At 41.8% G+C, this 7,871-nt stretch overlaps 1 pseudogene; it reads left to right on the plus strand.

The window, feature by feature from the left end:
- The first annotated feature begins 4,715 nt into the window (after window positions 1–4,715).
- Window positions 4,716–5,665, plus strand: LOC110307202 (annotated as a pseudogene).
- The last annotated feature ends 2,206 nt before the right edge of the window (window positions 5,666–7,871 follow it).

The following is a 7,871-nucleotide window of genomic DNA, read 5'->3' on the forward strand; positions in this document are numbered from 1 at the left end:
CATTTCATTGGTCTTTTTTTTTTTTGGGGGGGGGGTTCGAGACAGGGTTTCTCTGTATAGCCCTGGCTATCCTGGAACTCACTCTGTAGACCAGGCTGGCCTCGAACTCAGAAATCCGCCTGCCTCTGCCTCCCAAGTGCTGGGATTAAAGGTATGTGCCACCACCGCCTGGCGCTGTACATTGTTTTTAAACATAGCTCTGACCCCTCACCTTATTACATTCTGTTAAGGTGAAGCTCAACCCACAAGAGTGAATGCATACTTGGTGCTATAAACTGGATCGAACATCCAAGCTGGGGAAGTTGTTGGCCCTAAGGCTGACCTCCCTATTATTGATAAGCTAAATTGACAGGGCATCATATTGCAGGTTAATTGTTTGTTTCCATAGACAAATGCTGTTTTTATCCTTAATCCAACAACATCTCTTTGAAGTGAACAACAGTGAGAGAAGAGACTGGGGTGCTGAAGGTATTTTGAATAAATAATGGATGAGTACTTATCCTGAAACAGGACATTTATGTCATGCCCTCTGAGGCTCAGGAAATATTGCAGAAGAAGGAATGGAAAGAATGTGGGGGCCAGAAACTGAGGAGAAGAGACATGGAACGTTCTCCTCGGGACACGACCCAGCCACTGCAGACATGATCTCATAGCACAAGACCTGCAAAACCTGTCAAAACCCACATGGGCAGAGGGGCTTCTGAGGCCCTAAAGCTTCCTCTTCAACTGCTGTCAACCGATTGGCTCCTGGGAAGAGACAGTTAGGAAGCAAAGTCTGAGCCCATCAGGATTTAACAGCTAGCTCCAGACTCATGGCCACACAGATGGTCCTAGTTAAAATCAGTGGGTACCAAAAAAATAAAAAATAAAAAAAGCATGAGCTGTGGAAGGGGGATCATAGTGAAAGGTGGAGGATAATCGGGATGTGAAGGAACTAATAGAGAACAGAAAGAGAAGGAAGGTATCAAAAAAAATCATAACTAAAGATATAAATATAAACAATTATAAAAATACAAATAAATAAACAGATTTTAAAAATAAATTCTAGTGACATAGAATTAAAATGAATTGAACCCTAACTAGCAACCACAAAGCCTTTACAGGTCCCCACGCGCCCCCATCTTAGAGGCCATTGTGAGACTCATTAGTCGATGATAGATGACTTGTGATTGGTCTACACCCATTCTCTTAGCCTTTCAAGTTCATTAGCAGGATCAGCAGGGACCCGACCCCTCCTTTTAGACACAACATAATGAAGATTTTAAAGCAGATTTCTCTCTGAATCTAATCATACATAATTCTATTTTTTCCTTTCAAAAGTATGTTTTTACAGATATTAGATAAACATTTAACAGGTCACAGGGCACCTCTGAGTTTCTTACGTAAGAAAGGCAAGAAGGTTTTTAAGTGTAAAAAAATAGTAAATACTAAATACTAAGGGATTGTGTTGTTGTGGTTGTTGTTGTTGTTGTTGTTGTTGTCTTATGTTACAAACGTACTATAATCTTGTTCTCAGTTTGTGCTTTCAGGAGCCAGTCCTGGTGAGGCTTCTAGCAGTTTCTAGAAGAATTCAAGATGAACACATCTATTTTCACTCCTTGCTGATGAACACAGAGCAGTAAGACCTGTGAAACGTTCATTGATTATAGAGACCCGAAGAATCAAAGTCGACAACAGTGTCTTCAGGATTAATCCTGGCTTCTCTCTTTCCAAAGTGAATTTGATAGGATCTTTTTATCAGTTACCCCCCGAATTGAATATATCTCCACATTTATTTATATTAAAGATATTTTTAAAACCAGCAATAAAGATTCAATTGTTTCCTCCAGATAGGCTCTTCAATGAGCTGGTTTAAGGTTGAAGCTAATGAGCTATTCTGCATTCCTCCAGTAAAAAGTAAAACAGTCCTGGTTGGAAAACCTAAAGTGATCCCTTTAATGTGTAAATGAGTAAATGTCTCTCCGAGGGAAGACTCGGGCCTGACAGATTTACACATGTGGAGAGAGTGTTCATTATCCCAAAGATGACAGGACACGAGATCTTCTAGTGATCCATGGGTAATAGATTTCTAAAGTAATACCACAAAGAATACATCATGATAAAATAATGCAGTATGTGCATGAATGAAAACAGATGTCTTCGGGAAATTGCTCTTTTCAAATGCACATGTATAGCTTATTACCCGGGCTACATGGATATCCCACAGATGTTTAGAAAGGGTTAATGTGACTAGCCAGAGACAGACTTATTTTGGCTGAATAAATGCCAATAAAATAAAATAAATGACATGGTTTACTCGTGTTGAATTTTGTATTATTTGAGTCACATTCTTTCTTTTTGCAGGACTTACTTCTCAGGTAGAGGCTATTCCAGATGATTCTGAGAACACATCTAAGCAACTGTATCGAAAGCCTTCACCCTAAACAAAAGCGTGGATTTGCTGCTATGGAAAATATGAATCTGTGAATCTAAATCCCATCCTCCACATTTATCCAATGTCTGTTGTCCTAGAAGAGTTCAGAGACTATGAAGTCATTCTGAAGTCTTAAAACCTCTAGTAGCTGAAATTCATTTTCCTAAGATAGTTTGCAACTCAATTTTCTTCGAAAGGGATGTGGTCAGACACAATGGAGGTAGTGAAGGATCCCCCAGTGGCCATCTCATAGGGTCTTCAAAAGGAAACCCGTGAGGACAAATGTACAGAAATGTCTACGTTTTTAGGTATGGGCAATCACCTAGAGGAGAACTGTGTGCAGCCCCATGACCTAGGAGCTACCTGGAAGATGTGACCATTCCACATGGGTCTTGTTCCCCTTCTAGGAAAGTTGATGGTTTCTACTGTCACTTATACCTGAGATATCTCACCTCAACCTCCACTCTGTCCTAAATTCTGCTATGGAGCAATATTTAATTCTGTCTTTTGCTTGGGATGCTCCTTCTGTTGCCAACATCCCTGAGATAATTTTTAATTTTTTCAGAGACTGGTACAGGGATCATCTCATGCAGAAACACTCTCTCTCTCTCTCTCTCTCTTTCTGTGTGTGTGTATGTGTGTGTGTGTATGTGTGTGTGTGTGTGTGTGTACACAGGTAACCCTTAGTATCATTCCTCAGGACCTCAGTCCACTTTGGGTTTTTGTTTTAGTTTTAGTTTGTTTTGTTTTTTTAAACAGAGTATCTGACTAGGCTGGGACTCCTCCCTGGTCAGCCAGCCCAGCACATCTGTTTTCACCTTCTCAGCCTCTGTATTATTCTAAGCAAGCACTAAGACAGTTGGATGGTTTTTGTTTGTTTGTTTTTCCGAGAGTATCAGAGAGAAAACTCAGGTCCTCATTCTTAGATGGCAAGCTTTTTACAACTGAGCTACCTTCCTACCCTGCTTTCATGACTCTAATCATAGTCCCTGGAACATACTCTATGGGAAGGACTGAAGGACGGACTGATAGATGAAAAGACTCTAGGGCAGTGGCTCTCAACCTTCCTATAGCTACAACCCTTTAATATAGTTCTGCATGTTGTGGTGACCACAGCCATAAAATTATTCCATTGCTACTCCATAACTGTCAACTTGCTTCTGTTATGAACTGTAATGTAAATATCTAAAAAGCAAGATGCCTGATTTGTGACCCCTAGATCCCCCCAGAGGCGTCACTACATGCAGGTTAAGAAGTGCTGCCTAAGGTCTTCCTAGGTCAGCTCTTCACACAGGACTGTCCCTACAGCACCGCCATGAAACATTCCTCCCTTTATTTTAAGGTTTAGGACTGAGACATACTGCAGCTTTGTGCCACAGCTTGATAGTGCTGAGGTTTGAACTTCAGGCTTACCGGAGCATTAAAAATGAGTGTCAGCCATGTAAATACCAGGGACAGTAGCTACTCATATAGTGGCACAATGACAGGACACCCCTTTAGATAGAATTAGCCAGTGATTGCCGATATTGAACAGCAATATGGAAGTGTTGATAGAGTACATGCTTGGTTTGGGTAGCCTGTTGCTGGAACCTCCATATTTTGAGTTTCTGTTTGTGGATACAGACCCAAAGTGTTCCATAATCATCCGAACAGATGGTTTCTCCACTACCACTCGACTGAGAAGACACAGATACTAGGCAAGCTGCACAGAAGCAAGCATGGCCCTGCTGTATTTGGCTTCTTGCTATTCTCTTAAGCAGAATAAGGGACACATGAGAAAAGCAGACTGCCAGGCCTTACTTCAGAACAACAGACTCAGATCTCTACTATGTCAGGTTCAGGACGAGTGGTTGTCAACAGTCTGGCCACTAATGACACAGTAAGATTGTTCTTTTCCAATTGCTCAGGACACTAACCTCTTCTAGAATTATTTTCTCTCTGTCTCTCTGTCTCTCTGTCTCTCTGTCTCTGTCTGTCTCTGTCTCTGTCTCTGTCTCTGTCTCTCTCTCTCTGCCAGATCATCACTACGCAATATATTAATATATTATGTGTTGTTTGCTACTATACAATATGCCCCATGTGGCTTACTTAACACTAGCATTTGTTCCTATAGAATGATCCTGCTGTTCTTCCTTGATAGTTTGTCTAACCTACCACTCTTCAGCTAAACCCTCTTGTCTTAGTTGCATGAGCTCAATACTCAGTGTCATCTGTTTAAAATATTTTCCAGACTCTCTGCTCCTCCCTGTTCCAGAGATAGCTGCATCTTCTTGTGCAGTGCCAGCCTCATCCCATAGACAAAATGGTGAAGGTCGGTGTGAATGGATTTGGCCTTATTGGGCGCCTGGTTACCAAGGCTACTGTCTGCTCTGCACCTGGCAAAGTGGAGATTGTTGCCATCAACGACCCCTTCATTGACCTCAACTACATGGTCTACAGGTTTCAGTAAGACTCCACCCATGGCAAATTCAATGGCACAGACAAGGCTGAGAATGGGAAGCTAATCATCAACGGGAAGCCCATCACCATCTTCCAGGAGTGAGACCCTGCTAACATCAAATGTGGTGATGCTGGTGCTGAGTATGTCGTGGAGTCTACTCGCGTCTTCACCACCATAGAGAAGGCCGGGGTCCACTTGAAGGGTGGAGCCAAAAGGGTCATCATCTCCACCCCTTCTGCCGATGCCCCTATGTTTGTGATGGGTGTGAACCACGAGAAATATGACAACTCACTCAAGATTGTCAGCAATGCATCCTGCACCACCAACTGCTTAGTCCCCCAGGCCAAGGTCATCCATGACAACTTTGGCATTGTGGAAGGGCTCATGACCACGGCCCATGCCATTACTGCCACCCAGAAGACTGTGGATGGCCCCTCAGAAAGCTGTGGCGTGATGGCCGTGGGGCTGCCCAGAACATCCTCCCTGCATCCACTCGTGCTGCCAAGGCTGTGGGCAAGGTCATCCCAGAGCTGAACGGGAAGCTCACTGGCATGGCCTTCCATGTTCCTACCCTCAATGTGTCCATCATGGATCTGATGTGCCTCCTGGAGAAACCTGCCAAGTATAAAGACATCAAGAAGGTGGTGAAGCAGGCATCTGAGGGCCCACTGAAGAACATCCTGGGCTACACTGAAGACCAGGTTATCTCCTGTGACTTCAACAGCAGCTCCTACTCTTCAACCTTTGATGCTGGGGCTGGCATTGCTCTCAATGACAACTTTGACAAGCTCATTTCCTGGTATGACAATGAATATGGCTACAGCAACAGGGTGGTGGACCTCATGGCCTACAAGGAGTAAGAAACCCTGGACCACCCACCCCAGCAAGGACACTGAGAGCAAGAGAGGGGCCCTCAGTTGCTGAGCTTGCCTTATCCTAACTTGGCCCCCAACACTGAGCATCTCCTTCACAATTTCCACCCCAGACCCCCATAATAACAGGAGGGACTTAGGGAGCCCTCCCTACTCTCTTGAATACCATCAATAAAGTTCGTTGCACACCCCCCCCCCGCAAATTTCCCAAATAAATACCAGTATGCTTCTATTGAGGCTCTTTTTGTTTTAGGGAAAAACCCTTCTAGTCGCAATGTGCCTCTCCCTTAAGGAGTTAGTGTTGCTGACTTCATTGATTTTGTTTCATTGACCACTTGTTAGTGAGAGGGGATTCAATAGAAATGAAGTAACTTGATTTCTGTGATTGTCATCAGAGTTATTTTGAGATTCAAAAGGATATGTGCAAAACAAAAATGATAAAAGACTAAGTAATTTCACAAGTGGGTGCCAAGCCCTCTGAGGGAGCTACACATGTCCAAATGTCTTCCAAGAAGAAATCATGCCCATGTATTGATGGAAAGCAATCTCCCTGGAGATAGGCTTCATGGCTTCTGCATTGACATGTATGTAACTGGCTACATTGTAGCAGTGTAATAGTGAGATGTATCATTTCACAAAAAAACATAACTTGAGCAGACGCTCCCTTGATAGAAGATTGAATTTCTCCCAAATATGATGATTTCCTTCTTGAGGGTGGTAAATTCTTTAGATCATGAAAATATTTTAAGTAGAAGTGAATTTGCTGCTGGAAAAAATGTTGTACATAGCGTTCATATAACTGGACCATCTATATCTGCAGATTCTGTCAACAGCTCTCACATGGATCCCTGCGCCACACTAACCCACCCCTTAGGTCCTGTTCAACCTTCCTCTCTTTCCAAGAATGGAATCTTGCCTCATGACCCCCGTGCTTCCTTCATGCATAATTTCCTCTCTGCATGAAAGCTGTGCCAAAATGCTGTAGCTGTTTCCAATACATGGCTTCTCCATGTTCCGCTGAAGTTTTCTACTTTACTCTGGGGACTGCAACACCCAATTCCTGACCTTGGCTTGTGGGTTTCACTGTGTGAGTTAGAGCACACTTTTAGGATCAACAAATTCACATCAACTGCTTCCCACAGCCTTACAAATAACAAAGAGTAAGGAAGAGGGCGTAACTAATGGCTGGGGTGAAACAGAGAATTGGTTTGCTCCATCAATGAGATGCCTAATGGGTTATCTAATCCCATCAGCTCAACCCTAAACAGATGTAAATATAAGCAACACTAAGTGAACTCCATACATTTTATGTATATAAAAGAAGAGGTCATATATTTGAGAGGAGTGGAGGTAGACACAGGAGTTAGTGAAAGAAAAGTTAGTGATAATGATATAAACATAGTACTCATATATAATAAAAGTTAAAAATTTTAAATTTAAGAAAAATGTAAGAAATTGGTAATGTCATGGTTCAAGACTCAGCCTCTACTTTCAGATGAATTCTGGCTCAAAGCCTACACCCCTCAATTTCAACCCATAGGAACAAGATAAATTATTTAAGTGTATTAGATCTCAATAACAACATTTAAGTATCTAAATAAAACAGTTTATTAAGGGATTATCTTGAATATTTAATGAGACAGTTTATCTACAAAGTGGTTGCCATTTTTTTTAATTTTAAATGCATGCAATTAGTTGAGTGTAAAAAACAAAACAAAACAATTGTTTGATGCCCAGAAAAGATACACTACTACATTATTTTAAAACAATTGATACATTTATTAACTTATCTGTATATGTATTTATGGCAGAGGTGCTTGTGTTCCACAGTGAAATTGTGGAGGTCAGAACACAATTTATAGAAGTCTGCTTTTTATCAAACCCATGTCATCAGACTTGATGGCAGCCACCTTTACCCACCGATCCACCTTTCTGACCCAAGAGCTACATTGTTTTTACTAATTAAATGAGGGGAGAACCTGTAGGTTCTTAACCACAAGACAATTATCAAAATGATATGCCTATTTTATGAAAAGGAAAAAGAGGTGAATAACTGTGGATCATTTGCTGTTTTAAAATTTGGAGAGGAAAACTCCCAAAGGCTGTAGAAACAGTTAACACAGAAATGTACTCTATAGTTTCTTGT

The sequence above is a fragment of the Mus caroli genome, chromosome 12, assembly GCF_900094665.2.
Source record: "Mus caroli chromosome 12, CAROLI_EIJ_v1.1, whole genome shotgun sequence".
Classification (NCBI taxonomy): Eukaryota; Metazoa; Chordata; class Mammalia; order Rodentia; family Muridae; genus Mus; species Mus caroli.